The sequence below is a fragment of the Pseudophryne corroboree genome, chromosome 1, assembly GCF_028390025.1.
Source record: "Pseudophryne corroboree isolate aPseCor3 chromosome 1, aPseCor3.hap2, whole genome shotgun sequence".
In the NCBI taxonomy this organism is placed as follows: domain Eukaryota; kingdom Metazoa; phylum Chordata; class Amphibia; order Anura; family Myobatrachidae; genus Pseudophryne; species Pseudophryne corroboree.
In genome coordinates, this window is record NC_086444.1 from 506,638,791 (window position 1) to 506,653,393 (window position 14,603).

At 46.7% G+C, this 14,603-nt stretch overlaps 1 long non-coding RNA gene across 1 annotated transcript in view; it reads left to right on the top strand.

Moving 5' to 3' along the window:
• Window positions 1–14,603, top strand: part of LOC134896075 (uncharacterized) — a 215,556-nt gene that overhangs the window by 48,702 nt on the left and 152,251 nt on the right. Inside the window, exon 2 of the long non-coding RNA XR_010171975.1 lies at window positions 12,563–12,704. This is a non-coding gene — a long non-coding RNA (uncharacterized LOC134896075). The remainder of the gene's footprint in view (window positions 1–12,562; window positions 12,705–14,603) is intronic.

Here is a 14,603-nt window from a genome sequence, read left to right on the forward strand (position 1 = left end):
CTGATAAAGGCGAGGTCCAAAGAACAGTTGGTAGTGGGGGTAGCACTCTCTCGGGAAGTGCTACAACAGCACGACTGGATTCTCAATATTCCAAAGTCACAGCTGGTCCCGACGACACGTCTTCTGTTCCTGGGAATGTTTCTGAACGCAGACCAGAAAAGAGTGTTTCTTCCAGTGGAAAAAGCCGAGGAGTTGTCATCTCTAGTCAGAGACATCGTAAAACCAGGACAGGTGTCGGTACATCAATGCACACGAGTCCTGGGAAAAATGGTAGCTTCGTACGAAGCATAATTCCATTCGGAAGACTCCACGCAAGGACGTTCCAGTTGGACCTGTGGGACTAATGGTCCGGGTCCCATCTACAGATACAACAGCGGATAACCCTGTCAGCAAGAAACAGGTTGTCGCTGCTGTGGTGGCTGCAGAGGGCTCATCTACTAGAGGGCCGCAGATTCGGAATACAGGACTGGGTCCTGGTGACCACGGATGCCAGCCTTCGGGGCTGGGGTGCAGTCACACAGGGAAGAAAATTCCAAGGAGATTTCGCTTCACATAAATATTCCCCAGCTAAGGGCCATTTACAATGCCCTAAGCCAAGCAAGGCCCCTGCTTCAGAACCAGCCGGTACTGATCCAATCAGACGACATCACGGCGGTCGCCCATGTAAACAGACAGGGCGGCACAAGAAGCAGGATGGCGATGGCAGAAGCCACAAGGATTCTCCGATGGGCGACCTACACCCAGGAGAATGGGGACTTCATCCAGAAGTTTTCCAAATGCGGGTAAACCGTTGGGAATGACCACGGGTGGACATGATGGCGTCCCACCTCAACAAGAAGTTGAAAAGATATTGCGCCAGGTCAAGGGACCCTCAGGCGATCGCTGGGGACGCTCTAGTGACACCGTGGGTGTACCAGTCGGTTTATGTGTCTCCTCCTCTACCTCTCATACCCAAGGTACTGAGAATAATAAGAAGGCGAGGAGTGAAAACCATACTCGGGGTTCCGGATTGGCCATGAAGAGCTTGGTACCCGGAACTTCAAGAGATGCTGGCAGAGGACCCTTGGCCTCTGCCGCTCAGACAAGACCTGCTGCAGCAGGGACCCTGTCTGTTCCAAGACTTACCGCGGCTGCGTTTGACGGCATGGCGGTAGAACACCGGATCCTAAAGGAAAAGGGTATTCCGAAGGAAGTCATCCCTACCCTGATCATAGCCAGGAAGGATGTCACTGCAAGACATTATCGCCGCGTTTGGCGAAAATTTGTTGCTTGGTGGGAGGCCATGAAGGCCCCGACGGAGGAATTTCAACTATGTCGATTCCTGCACTTCCTGCAAGCAGGGGTGACGTTTGGGCCTCAAATTGGGGTCCATCAAGGTCCAGATTTCGGCTCTGTCGATTTTCTTCCAGAAAGAACTGGCTTCACTGCCTGAAGTTCAGACTTTGGTTAAAGGAGTACTACATATTCAGCCTCCTTTTGTGCCTCCTGTGGCACTTTTTGGATCTCAACGTGGTGTTGGATTTCCTAAAGTCGCATTGGTTGAGCCACTTAAAACCATGGAGCTAAAGTATCTCGCGTGGAAAGTGGTCATGCTGTTGGCCTTGGCCTTGGCCAGGCATGTGTCAGAATTGGCGGCTTTGTCATGTAAAAGGCCTTATCTGATTTTCTATATGGATAGGGCAGAGTTGAGGACTCGTCCTCAGTTTCTCCCGAAGGTGGTCTCAGGTTTTCACTTGAACCAACCTATTGTGGTGCCTGCGGCTACTGGGGACTTGGAGGATTCCAAGTTGCTGGACGTAGTCAGGGCCCTGAAAATTTTATTTTTCCAGGACGGCTGGAGTCAGGAAAACTGACTCGCTGTTTATCCTGATGGCACCCAACAAGCTGGGTGCTCCTGCTTCTAAGCAGTCTATTGCGCGCTGGATTTGTAGCACTATTCAGCTGGCGCATTCTGCGGTAGGATTACCGCAGCCTAAATCAATAAAAGCCCATTCCACAAGGACGGTGGGCTCATCTTGGGCGGCTGCCCGAGGGGTCTCGGCTTTACAACTTTGCCGAGCAGCTACTTGGTCAGGGGCAAACACGTTTGCAAAACTCTATGAATTTGATACCCTGGCTGAGGAGGACCTGGAGTTCTCTCATTCGGTGCTGCAGAGTCATCCGCACTCTCCCGCCCGTTTGGGAGCTTTGGTATAATCCCCATGGTCCTTACGGAGTTCCCAGCATCCACTCGGACGTCAGAGAAAATAAGAATTTACTTACCGATAATTCTATTTCTCGTAGTCCGTAGTGGATGCTGGGCGCCCATCCCAAGTGCGGATTGTCTGCAATACTTGTACATAGTTATTGTTAACTAATCGGGTTCTTGTTGTGAGCCATCTATTCAGAGGCTCCTCTGTTATCATGCTGTTAACTGGGTTTCATATCACAAGTTGTACGGTGTGATTGGTGTGGCTGGTATGAGTCTTACCCGGGATTCAAAATCCTTCCTTATTGTGTACGCTCGTCCGGGCACAGTATCCTAACTGAGGCTTGGAGGAGGGTCATAGGGGGAGGAGCCAGTGCACACCAGTTAGTCCTAAAGCTTTCTTTAGATGTGCCCAGTCTCCTGCGGAGCCGCTATTCCCCATGGTCCTTACGGAGTTCCCAGCATCCACTACGGACTACGAGAAATAGAATTATCGGTAAGTAAATTCGTATTTTTTTTTGCAGTAGAACTACAGGTACCAGCGGGCCCGTTTCCCCCCCGCATGCTGGTACTTGTGGTTCTCCCAAGTACCGGCTTGCGGGGGAGTCTTGCTGGGACTTGTAGTTCTTCGGCAAAAAACAATATTCTTACATTTTCAACAAGGCTATCAGCCCCCCATCCGCAGCCCATGGATGGGGGGACAGCCTCGGGCTTCACCCCTGGCTCTTGGGTGGCTGGGGGGGGGGGACCCCTTGATTGAAGGAGTCCCCACTCCTCCAGAGTACCCCGGCCAGAGGTGACTAGTTGGGTATTTAATGCCACGGCCGCAGGGAGCTGTATAAAAGTGTCCCCCGGCTGTGGCATTATCTGTCCAGCTAGTTGAGCCCGGTGCTGGTACAAAAAATACGGCGGACCCCTACTCTTTGTGTCCCCCGTATTTTTTGCACCAGGACCAGGCGCAGAGCCCGGTGCTGGTTGTTAAAATACGGGGGATCCCCTGTCATTTCCCCCCCCATATTTTGGCAACCAGGACCGGCTCAAAGAGCCTGAGGCTGGTTATGCTTAGGAGGGGGTACCCCACGCATTTTTTTTTCTGATTTTTACTAGAGATGAGCGGGTTCGGTTTCTCTGAATCCGAACCCGCACGAACTTCATGTTTTTTTCACGGGTCCGAGCAGACTCGGATCCTCCCGCCTTGTTCGGTTAACCCGAGCGCGCCCGAACGTCATCATGACGCTGTCGGATTCTCGCGAGACTCGGATTCTATATAAGGAGCCGCGCGTCGCCGCCATTTTCACACGTGCATTGAGATTGATAGGGAGAGGACGTGGCTGGCGTCCTCTCCATTTAGATTAGGGTTGAGAGAGAGAGAGAGAGATTGACCTGAGGCTGTGATACTGTAGAAGAGAGTGCAGAGTTTAGTGACTGACGACCACAGTGACCACCAGACAGTGCAGTTGTTTGTTTTATTTAATATATCCGTTCTCTGCCTGAAAAAAACGATACACACAGTGACTCAGTCACATACCATATCTGTGTGCACTGCTCAGCCCAGTGTGCTGCATCAATGTATATATATATATCTGACTGTGCTCAGCTCACACAGCTTATAATTGTGGGGGAGACTGGGGAGCACTGCAGTGCCAGTTATAGGTTATAGCAGGAGCCAGGAGTACATAATATTATATTAAAATTAAACAGTGCACACTTTTGCTGCAGGAGTGCCACTGCCAGTGTGACTAGTGACCAGTGACCTGACCACCAGTATATATAATATTAGTAGTATACTATCTCTTTATCAACCAGTCTATATTAGCAGCAGACACAGTACAGTGCGGTAGTTCACGGCTGTGGCTACCTCTGTGTCGGCACTCGGCAGCCCGTCCATAATTGTATATACCACCTAACCGTGGTTTTTTTTTCTTTCTTTATAGTCATACTAGTTACGAGTATACTATCTCTTTATCAACCAGTCTATATTAGCAGCAGACACAGTACAGTGCGGTAGTTCACGGCTGTGGCTACCTCTGTGTCGGCACTCGGCAGCCCGTCCATAATTGTATATACCACCTAACCGTGGTTTTCTTTTCTTTCTTTATACATACATACTAGTTACGAGTATACTATCTCTTTATCAACCAGTCTATATATTAGCAGCAGACACAGTACAGTGCGGTAGTTCACGGCTGTGGCTACCTCTATGTCGGCACTCGGCAGCCCGTCCATAATTGTATATACCACCTAACCGTGGTTTTTTTTTCTTTCTTTATACATACATAGTAGTTACGAGTATACTATCTCTTTATCAACCAGTCTATATATTAGCAGCAGACACAGTACAGTGCGGTAGTTCACGGCTGTGGCTACCTCTGTGTCGGCACTCGGCAGCCCGTCCATAATTGTATATACCACCTAACCGTGGTTTTTTTTTCTTTCTTTATACATACATACTAGTTACGAGTATACTATCTCTTTATCAACCAGTCTATATTAGCAGCAGACACAGTACAGTGCGGTAGTTCACGGCTGTGGCTACCTCTGTGTCGGCACTCGGCAGCCCGTCCATAATTGTATATACCACCTAACCGTGGTTTTTTTTTCTTTCTTTATACATACATACTAGTTACGAGTATACTATCTCTTTATCAACCAGTCTATATATTAGCAGCAGACACAGTACAGTGCGGTAGTTCACGGCTGTGGCTACCTCTGTGTCGGCACTCGGCAGCCCGTCCATAATTGTATATACCACCTAACCGTGGTTTTTTTTTTCTTTCTTTATAGTCATACTAGTTACGAGTATACTATCTCTTTATCAACCAGTCTATATTAGCAGCAGACACAGTACAGTGCGGTAGTTCACGGCTGTGGCTACCTCTGTGTCGGCACTCGGCAGCCCGTCCATAATTGTATATACCACCTAACCGTGGTTTTTTTTTCTTTCTTTATACATACATACTAGTTACGAGTATACTATCTCTTTATCAACCAGTCTATATTAGCAGCAGACACAGTACAGTGCGGTAGTTCACGGCTGTGGCTACCTCTGTGTCGGCACTCGGCAGCCCGTCCATAATTGTATATACCACCTAACCGTGGTTTTTTTTTCTTTCTTTATACATACATACTAGTTACGAGTATACTATCTCTTTATCAACCAGTCTATATATTAGCAGCAGACACAGTACAGTGCGGTAGTTCACGGCTGTGGCTACCTCTATGTCGGCACTCGGCAGCCCGTCCATAATTGTATATACCACCTAACCGTGGTTTTTTTTTCTTTCTTTATACATACATAGTAGTTACGAGTATACTATCTCTTTATCAACCAGTCTATATATTAGCAGCAGACACAGTACAGTGCGGTAGTTCACGGCTGTGGCTACCTCTGTGTCGGCACTCGGCAGCCCGTCCATAATTGTATATACCACCTAACCGTGGTTTTTTTTTCTTTCTTTATACATACATACTAGTTACGAGTATACTATCTCTTTATCAACCAGTCTATATTAGCAGCAGACACAGTACAGTGCGGTAGTTCACGGCTGTGGCTACCTCTGTGTCGGCACTCGGCAGCCCGTCCATAATTGTATATACCACCTAACCGTGGTTTTTTTTTTCTTTCTTTATAGTCATACTAGTTACGAGTATACTATCTCTTTATCAACCAGTCTATATTAGCAGCAGACACAGTACAGTGCGGTAGTTCACGGCTGTGGCTACCTCTGTGTCGGCACTCGGCAGCCCATCCATAATTGTATATACCACCTAACCGTGGTTTTTTTTTCTTTCTTTATACATACATACTAGTTACGAGTATACTATCTCTTTATCAAACAGTCTATATTAGCAGCAGACACAGTACAGTGCGGTAGTTCACGGCTGTGGCTACCTCTGTGTCGGCACTCGGCAGCCCGTCCATAATTGTATATACCACCTAACCGTGGTTTTTTTTTCTTTCTTTATACATACATACTAGTTACGAGTATACTATCTCTTTATCAACCAGTCTATATATTAGCAGCAGACACAGTACAGTGCGGTAGTTCACGGCTGTGGCTACCTCTGTGTCGGCACTCGGCAGCCCGTCCATAATTGTATATACCACCTAACCGTGGTTTTTCTTTCTTTCTTTATACATACATACTAGTTACGAGTATACTATCTCTTTATCAACCAGTCTATATTAGCAGCAGACACAGTACAGTGCGGTAGTTCACGGCTGTGGCTACCTCTGTGTCGGCACTCGGCAGCCCGTCCATAATTGTATATACCACCTAACCGTGGTTTTTTTTTCTTTCTTTATACATACATACTAGTTACGAGTATACTATCTCTTTATCAACCAGTCTATATATTAGCAGCAGACACAGTACAGTGCGGTAGTTCACGGCTGTGGCTACCTCTGTGTCGGCACTCGGCAGCCCGTCCATAATTGTATATACCACCTAACCGTGGTTTTTTTTTCTTTCTTTATACATACATACTAGTTACGAGTATACTATCTCTTTATCAACCAGTCTATATTAGCAGCAGACACAGTACAGTGCGGTAGTTCACGGCTGTGGCTACCTCTGTGTCGGCACTCGGCAGCCCGTCCATAATTGTATATACCACCTAACCGTGGTTTTTTTTTCTTTCTTTATACATACATACTAGTTACGAGTATACTATCTCTTTATCAACCAGTCTATATATTAGCAGCAGACACAGTACAGTGCGGTAGTTCACGGCTGTGGCTACCTCTGTGTCGGCACTCGGCAGCCCGTCCATAATTGTATATACCACCTAACCGTGGTTTTTCTTTCTTTCTTTATACATACATACTAGTTACGAGTATACTATCTCTTTATCAACCAGTCTATATTAGCAGCAGACACAGTACAGTACGGTAGTTCACGGCTGTGGCTACCTCTGTGTCGGCACTCGGCAGGCAGTCCATAATTGTATACTAGTATCCATCTCCATTGTTTACCTGAGGTGCCTTTTAGTTGTGCCTATTAAAATATGGAGAACAAAAATGTTGAGGTTCCAAAATTAGGGAAAGATCAAGATCCACTTCCACCTCGTGCTGAAGCTGCTGCCACTAGTCATGGCCGAGACGATGAAATGCCAGCAACGTCGTCTGCCAAGGCCGATGCCCAATGTCATAGTACAGAGCATGTCAAATCCAAAACACCAAATATCAGAAAAAAAAGGACTCCAAAACCTAAAATAAAATTGTCGGAGGAGAAGCGTAAACTTGCCAATATGCCATTTACGACACGGAGTGTCAAGGAACGGCTGAGGCCCTGGCCTATGTTCATGGCTAGTGGTTCAGCTTCACATGAGGATGGAAGCACTCAGCCTCTCGCTAGAAAAATGAAAAGACTCAAGCTGGCAAAAGCAGCACAGCAAAGAACTGTGCATTCTTCGAAATCCCAAATCCACAAGGAGAGTCCAATTGTGTCGGTTGCGATGCCTGACCTTCCCAACACTGGACGTGAAGAGCATGCGCCTTCCACCATTTGCACGCCCCCTGCAAGTGCTGGAAGGAGCACCCGCAGTCCAGTTCCTGATAGATTGAAGATGTCAGTGTTGAAGTACACCAGGATGAGGAGGATATGGGTGTTGCTGGCGCTGGGGAGGAAATTGACCAGGAGGATTCTGATGGTGAGGTGGTTTGTTTAAGTCAGGCACCCGGGGAGACACCTGTTGTCCGTGGGAGGAATATGGCCGTTGACATGCCAGGTGAAAATACCAAAAAAATCAGCTCTTCGGTGTGGAGGTATTTCACCAGAAATGCGGACAACAGGTGTCAAGCCGTGTGTTCCCTTTGTCAAGCTGTAATAAGTAGGGGTAAGGACGTTAACCACCTCGGAACATCCTCCCTTATACGTCACCTGCAGCGCATTCATAATAAGTCAGTGACAAGTTCAAAAACTTTGGGTGACAGCGGAAGCAGTCCACTGACCAGTAAATCCCTTCCTCTTGTAACCAAGCTCACGCAAACCACCCCACCAACTCCCTCAGTGTCAATTTCCTCCTTCCCCAGGAATGCCAATAGTCCTGCAGGCCATGTCACTGGCAATTCTGACGAGTCCTCTCCTGCCTGGGATTCCTCCGATGCATCCTTGCGTGTAACGCCTACTGCTGCTGGCGCTGCTGTTGTTGCCGCTGGGAGTCGATGGTCATCCCAGAGGGGAAGTCGTAAGCCCACTTGTACTACTTCCAGTAAGCAATTGACTGTTCAACAGTCCTTTGCGAGGAAGATGAAATATCACAGCAGTCATCCTACTGCAAAGCGGATAACTGAGGCCTTGACAACTATGTTGGTGTTAGACGTGCGTCCGGTATCCGCCGTTAGTTCACAGGGAACTAGACAATTTATTGAGGCAGTGTGCCCCCGTTACCAAATACCATCTAGGTTCCACTTCTCTAGGCAGGCGATACCGAGAATGTACACGGACGTCAGAAAAAGACTCACCAGTGTCCTAAAAAATGCAGTTGTACCCAATGTCCACTTAACCACTGACATGTGGACAAGTGGAGCAGGGCAGGGTCAGGACTATATGACTGTGACAGCCCACTGGGTAGATGTATGGACTCCCGCCGCAAGAACAGCAGCGGCGGCACCAGTAGCAGCATCTCGCAAACGCCAACTCTTTCCTAGGCAGGCTACGCTTTGTATCACCGCTTTCCAGAATACGCACACAGCTGAAAACCTCTTACGGCAACTGAGGAAGATCATCGCGGAATGGCTTACCCCAATTGGACTCTCCTGTGGATTTGTGGCATCGGACAACGCCAGCAATATTGTGTGTGCATTAAATATGGGCAAATTCCAGCACGTCCCATGTTTTGCACATACCTTGAATTTGGTGGTGCAGAATTTTTAAAAAAACGACAGGGGCGTGCAAGAGATGCTGTCGGTGGCCAGAACAATTGCGGGACACTTTCGGCGTACAGGCACCACGTACAGAAGACTGGAGCACCACCAAAAACTACTGAACCTGCCCTGCCATCATCTGAAGCAAGAAGTGGTAACGAGGTGGAATTCAACCCTCTATATGCTTCAGAGGTTGGAGGAGCAGCAAAAGGCCATTCAAGCCTATACAATTGAGCACGATATAGTAGGTGGAATGCACCTGTCTCAAGCGCAGTGGAGAATGATTTCAACGTTGTGCAAGGTTCTGATGCCCTTTGAACTTGCCACACGTGAAGTCAGTTCAGACACTGCCAGCCTGAGTCAGGTCATTCCCCTCATCAGGCTTTTGCAGAAGAAGCTGGAGACATTGAAGGAGGAGCTAACACGGAGCGATTCCGCTAGGCATGTGGGACTTGTGGATGGAGCCCTTAATTCGCTTAACAAGGATTCACGGGTGGTCAATCTGTTGAAATCAGAGCACTACATTTTGGCCACCGTGCTCGATCCTAGATTTAAAGCCTACCTTGGATCTCTCTTTCCGGCAGACACAAGTCTGCTGGGGTTGAAAGACCTGCTGGTGACAAAATTGTCAAGTCAAGCGGAACGCGACCTGTCAACATCTCCTCCTTCACATTCTCCCGCAACTGGGGGTGCGAGGAAAAGGCTCAGAATTCCGAGCCCACCCGCTGGCGGTGATGCAGGGCAGTCTGGAGCGACTGCTGATGCTGACATCTGGTCCGGACTGAAGGACCTGACAACGATTACGGACATGTCGTCTACTGTCACTGCATATGATTCTCTCAACATTGATAGAATGGTGGAGGATTATATGAGTGACCGCATCCAAGTAGGCACGTCACACAGTCCGTACTTATACTGGCAGGAAAAAGAGGCAATTTGGAGGCCCTTGCACAAACTGGCTTTATTCTACCTAAGTTGCCCTCCCACAAGTGTGTACTCCGAAAGAGTGTTTAGTGCCGCCGCTCACCTTGTCAGCAATCGGCGTACGAGGTTACATCCAGAAAATGTGGAGAAGATGATGTTCATTAAAATTAATTATAATCAATTCCTCCGCGGAGACATTGACCAGCAGCAATTGCCTCCACAAAGTACACAGGGAGCTGAGATGGTGGATTCCAGTGGGGACGAATTGATAATCTGTGAGGAGGGGGATGTACACGGTGATATATCGGAGGGTGATGATGAGGTGGACATCTTGCCTCTGTAGAGCCAGTTTGTGCAAGGAGAGATTAATTGCTTCTTTTTTGGGGGGGTCCAAACCAACCCGTCATATCAGTCACAGTCGTGTGGCAGACCCTGTCACTGAAATGATGGGTTGGTTAAAGTGTGCATGTCCTGTTTTGTTTATACAACATAAGGGTGGGTGGGAGGGCCCAAGGACAATTCCATCTTGCACCTCTTTTTTCTTTTCTTTTTCTTTGCATCATGTGCTGATTGGGGAGGGTTTTTTGGAAGGGACATCCTGCGTGACACTGCAGTGCCACTCCTAAATGGGCCCGGTGTTTGTGTCGGCCACTAGGGTCGCTAATCTTACTCACACAGTCAGCTACCTCATTGCGCCTCTTTTTTTCTTTGCGTCATGTGCTGTTTGGGGAGGGTTTTTTGGAAGGGACATCCTGCGTGACACTGCAGTGCCACTCCTAGATGGGCCCGGTGTTTGTGTCGGCCACTAGGGTCGCTAATCTTACTCACACAGCTACCTCATTGCGCCTCTTTTTTTCTTTGCGTCATGTGCTGTTTGGGGAGGGTTTTTTGGAAGGGACATCCTGCGTGACACTGCAGTGCCACTCCTAGATGGGCCCGGTGTTTGTGTCGGCCACTAGGGTCGCTAATCTTACTCACACAGCTACCTCATTGCGCCTCTTTTTTTCTTTGCGTCATGTGCTGTTTGGGGAGGGTTTTTTGGAAGGGCCATCCTGCGTGACACTGCAGTGCCACTCCTAGATGGGCCCGGTGTTTGTGTCGGCCACTAGGGTCGCTAATCTTACTCACACAGCTACCTCATTGCGCCTCTTTTTTTCTTTGCGTCATGTGCTGTTTGGGGAGGGTTTTTTGGAAGGGACATCCTGCGTGACACTGCAGTGCCACTCCTAGATGGGCCCGGTGTTTGTGTCGGCCACTAGGGTCGCTTATCTTACTCACACAGCGACCTCGGTGCAAATTTTAGGACTAAAAATAATATTGTGAGGTGTGAGGTATTCAGAATAGACTGAAAATGAGTGTAAATTATGGTTTTTGAGGTTAATAATACTTTGGGATCAAAATGACCCCCAAATTCTATGATTTAAGCTGTTTTTTAGTGTTTTTTGAAAAAAACACCCGAATCCAAAACACACCCGAATCCGACAAAAAAAATTCGGTGAGGTTTTGCCAAAACGCGTTCGAACCCAAAACACGGCCGCGGAACCGAACCCAAAACCAAAACACAAAACCCGAAAAATTTCAGGCGCTCATCTCTAATTTTTACCCCATTCCATAAAAATAAAAAAATATATATTTTTTAAAATATATAAATAATACTTGTGCCTCCTAAATAGACAAACCAAGTACCTAATCCCTTCTAATATAAATAGATATGCTATTACCAATAAAAAAAAACACAAAAAAACATGTTTTTACATTTTTTTATTAGATTCCGCCAGCAAAGTGTGGCGTATTGAAAATGACGAATTTACTGTCTAAAAGCACTGTTGTCGAATTTACAATCTTCAATTGAATATACTTTTGTCGAAATGCCGCATTTGTACCATTGCAGAAATGTCGAATTTGACAAATGTCGAATTTCAAAAAGTCGAATTTGGAATGCCCGTTTTTTTGACGAAAAGTACTGAATTGCATTGTCAATTTTTTTTGGGGGGGCGAAAATGTCCCGTTTTTCTACATTTTCGGGATTCGACCGCAATTGCATATACCCCTGTGGTGTACGTGCTACATATAAAAAATTAAAGTAGAACAATCTACCATAGAAAAATTAAAAACACTAGAACTTAGCAGCACAGGGTCACACTGCAAGGCTAAATGCCTGTTAATGTGAAAAACCCAAAAGGTCTAAATATCAGCCTGGTTAATTGCTTTTATAACTAGCATAATTTACACATAAATAATGAGCATATGGAGTTTAACAGATATCAGTGCAATAGTTAGCACGCGATCATTCGTCACTAGCAACCATGACTGGCACGTGTACGCGTGCCCTTAGGGACACGCGTATACGCATGCTAACTATTGCACTGATATCTGTTAAACTCCATATGCTCATTATTTATTATTTATCTATGGTAGATTGTTCTACTTTAATTTTTTATATGTAGAACGTATACCACTATGTATTGCACATACTTTCATATTAGACTGTTCAAGCAGTGAATGTGCTAGCCTGTCTTAATGTTACACATTTTTGCACTTTATATTGCTTATGTCGTGATGCTCATTGTTATTGTTGACAGGCATATCCTGGCAACGATCCCCCACGCCCCCGGATGTCGGCCTGGCGAGCAGGCTTCCGGTCATGTGACCGCATCTGAGTCCGGAAGCCGGGATCCCGGAAGCTGGTTGGCAGCACGGTGAGGACGGCCGGAGAGGCGCCAGGTAAGGTATTTAAAGTTTGTTGTTACACTGTCTCATTGTGTGTGTCCTGAAGACGGGGTCACGATCCCCGAAACGTTGATAAAAGCACCCGTTGGTTTCACCATGTACGAGTCTCCTGAGTGCCACCTTATTTCTGTTCATATATATATATTGGTGTGTGTATGTGTGTGTGTACATCTCCCAACAACTAACACTACTGTACACTACACTCTTTTCTTTAATGAAAAAACGCTGCTTGGTGTGTTGCAGAGATCCTGATAACATGCTTGGACATGCTAAGGGGTAAATGTACTAAGCCATGGAGATTGATAAAGTACCAGCCAATCAGCTCCTAACTGCCGTGTTACAAGCTGTGTTTTAAAGTGACAGGAGCTAAATTAGTTGTTGGTAGTTTATCTCTTTGCACTTTTTCACTCTCCAAGACTTAGTACATCCCTTATATCACATGACTGTGCATTATTTGCCAACCTCACTGCGTAACTGCACACCTGAACTACTTCCAACTGTCACACAAACCTTAAGTGTGCAACCTTAAAATACACATAAAAAAAATAGGATTTTAATTACCTACCGGTAAATCCTTTTCTCGTAGTCCGTAGAGGATACTGGGGTACCATGGGTATAGACGGGTCCACTACGAGCCATGGGCACTTTAAGAAATTGATAGTGTGGGCTGGCTTCTCCCTCTATGCCCCTCCTACCAGACTCAGTCTAGAAAACTGTGCCCGATGAGACGGACATACTTTGAGAGAAGGATATAAAAGGATAGTGGTGAGATTCCGAACCAGCATACACAAACTAGAGGAAAGCCATGCTAACCAAACTTTAAACCAGGAACAGCAACAGCTGAACCAACAATACTTAACCAAGTAACAGTGCAGGAAGAAACAAAGCACTGGGCGGGCAACCAGTATCCTCTACGGACTACGAGAAAAGGATTTACCGGTAGGTAATTAAAATCCTATTTTCTCTTACATCTTAGAGGATACTGGGGTCCATATTAGTACCATGGGGATGTACTAAAGCTCCCAAACTAAGTGGGAGAGTGCTGAGGTTCCTGCAGAACTGATTGACCAAACTGAAGGTTCTCAGAGGCCAAAGTATCGAACTTTTAGAACTTAGCAAAAATGTTCGAACCCGACCAAGTAGCTGCTCGGCAGAGCTGTAAAGCCAAGACACCCTGGGCAGCCGCCCAGGAAGAACCCACCAATCTAGTAGAGTGGGCCTGTACAGATTTTGGAGACGGCAGACATGCCGTGGAATAAGCATGCTGGATAATAAGCATGATCCAGCGTGCAATTGTCTGCTTTAAAGCAGGACACCCAATTTTATTGGGATCATAGAGCGAGCCAGATTTTCTGTGACGAGCTGTCCACTTCACATAGATCTTCAAAGCCCTCACAACATCTAAGGACTCTGAAATAGCAGAGGTGTTGTAACCACTGGAACCACAATAGGTTGGTTGATATGAAATGCAGACACCACCTTTGGAAGAAATTGCTGACGAATTCTGAGTTCAGCCCTATCTTCATGAAAAATCAAATAGGGGCTTTTGTGAGACAACTCCCCCAGCTCCGACACACACCTGGCAGATGCCATGGCCAACAGCGTTATTGCCTTCCACGTAAGAAACTTTACGTCTACGTCCTGTAAAGGCTCAAACCATTCTGATTGGAGGAACTGCAACACCACGTTAAGATCCCAAAGTGCTGTAGGAGGCACAAATGGCAGTTGGATGTGCAGAACCCCCTTCAAAAATGTCTGAACCTCAGGGAGAGAAACCAATTGTTTCTTGAAGAAAATGGATAAGGCCGAAATCTGGATTTTATGGAGTCCAAACATAGGCCCACATCCACTTCCGACTGCAGAAAAAGGAGAAAACATCCAAGTTGAAATTCC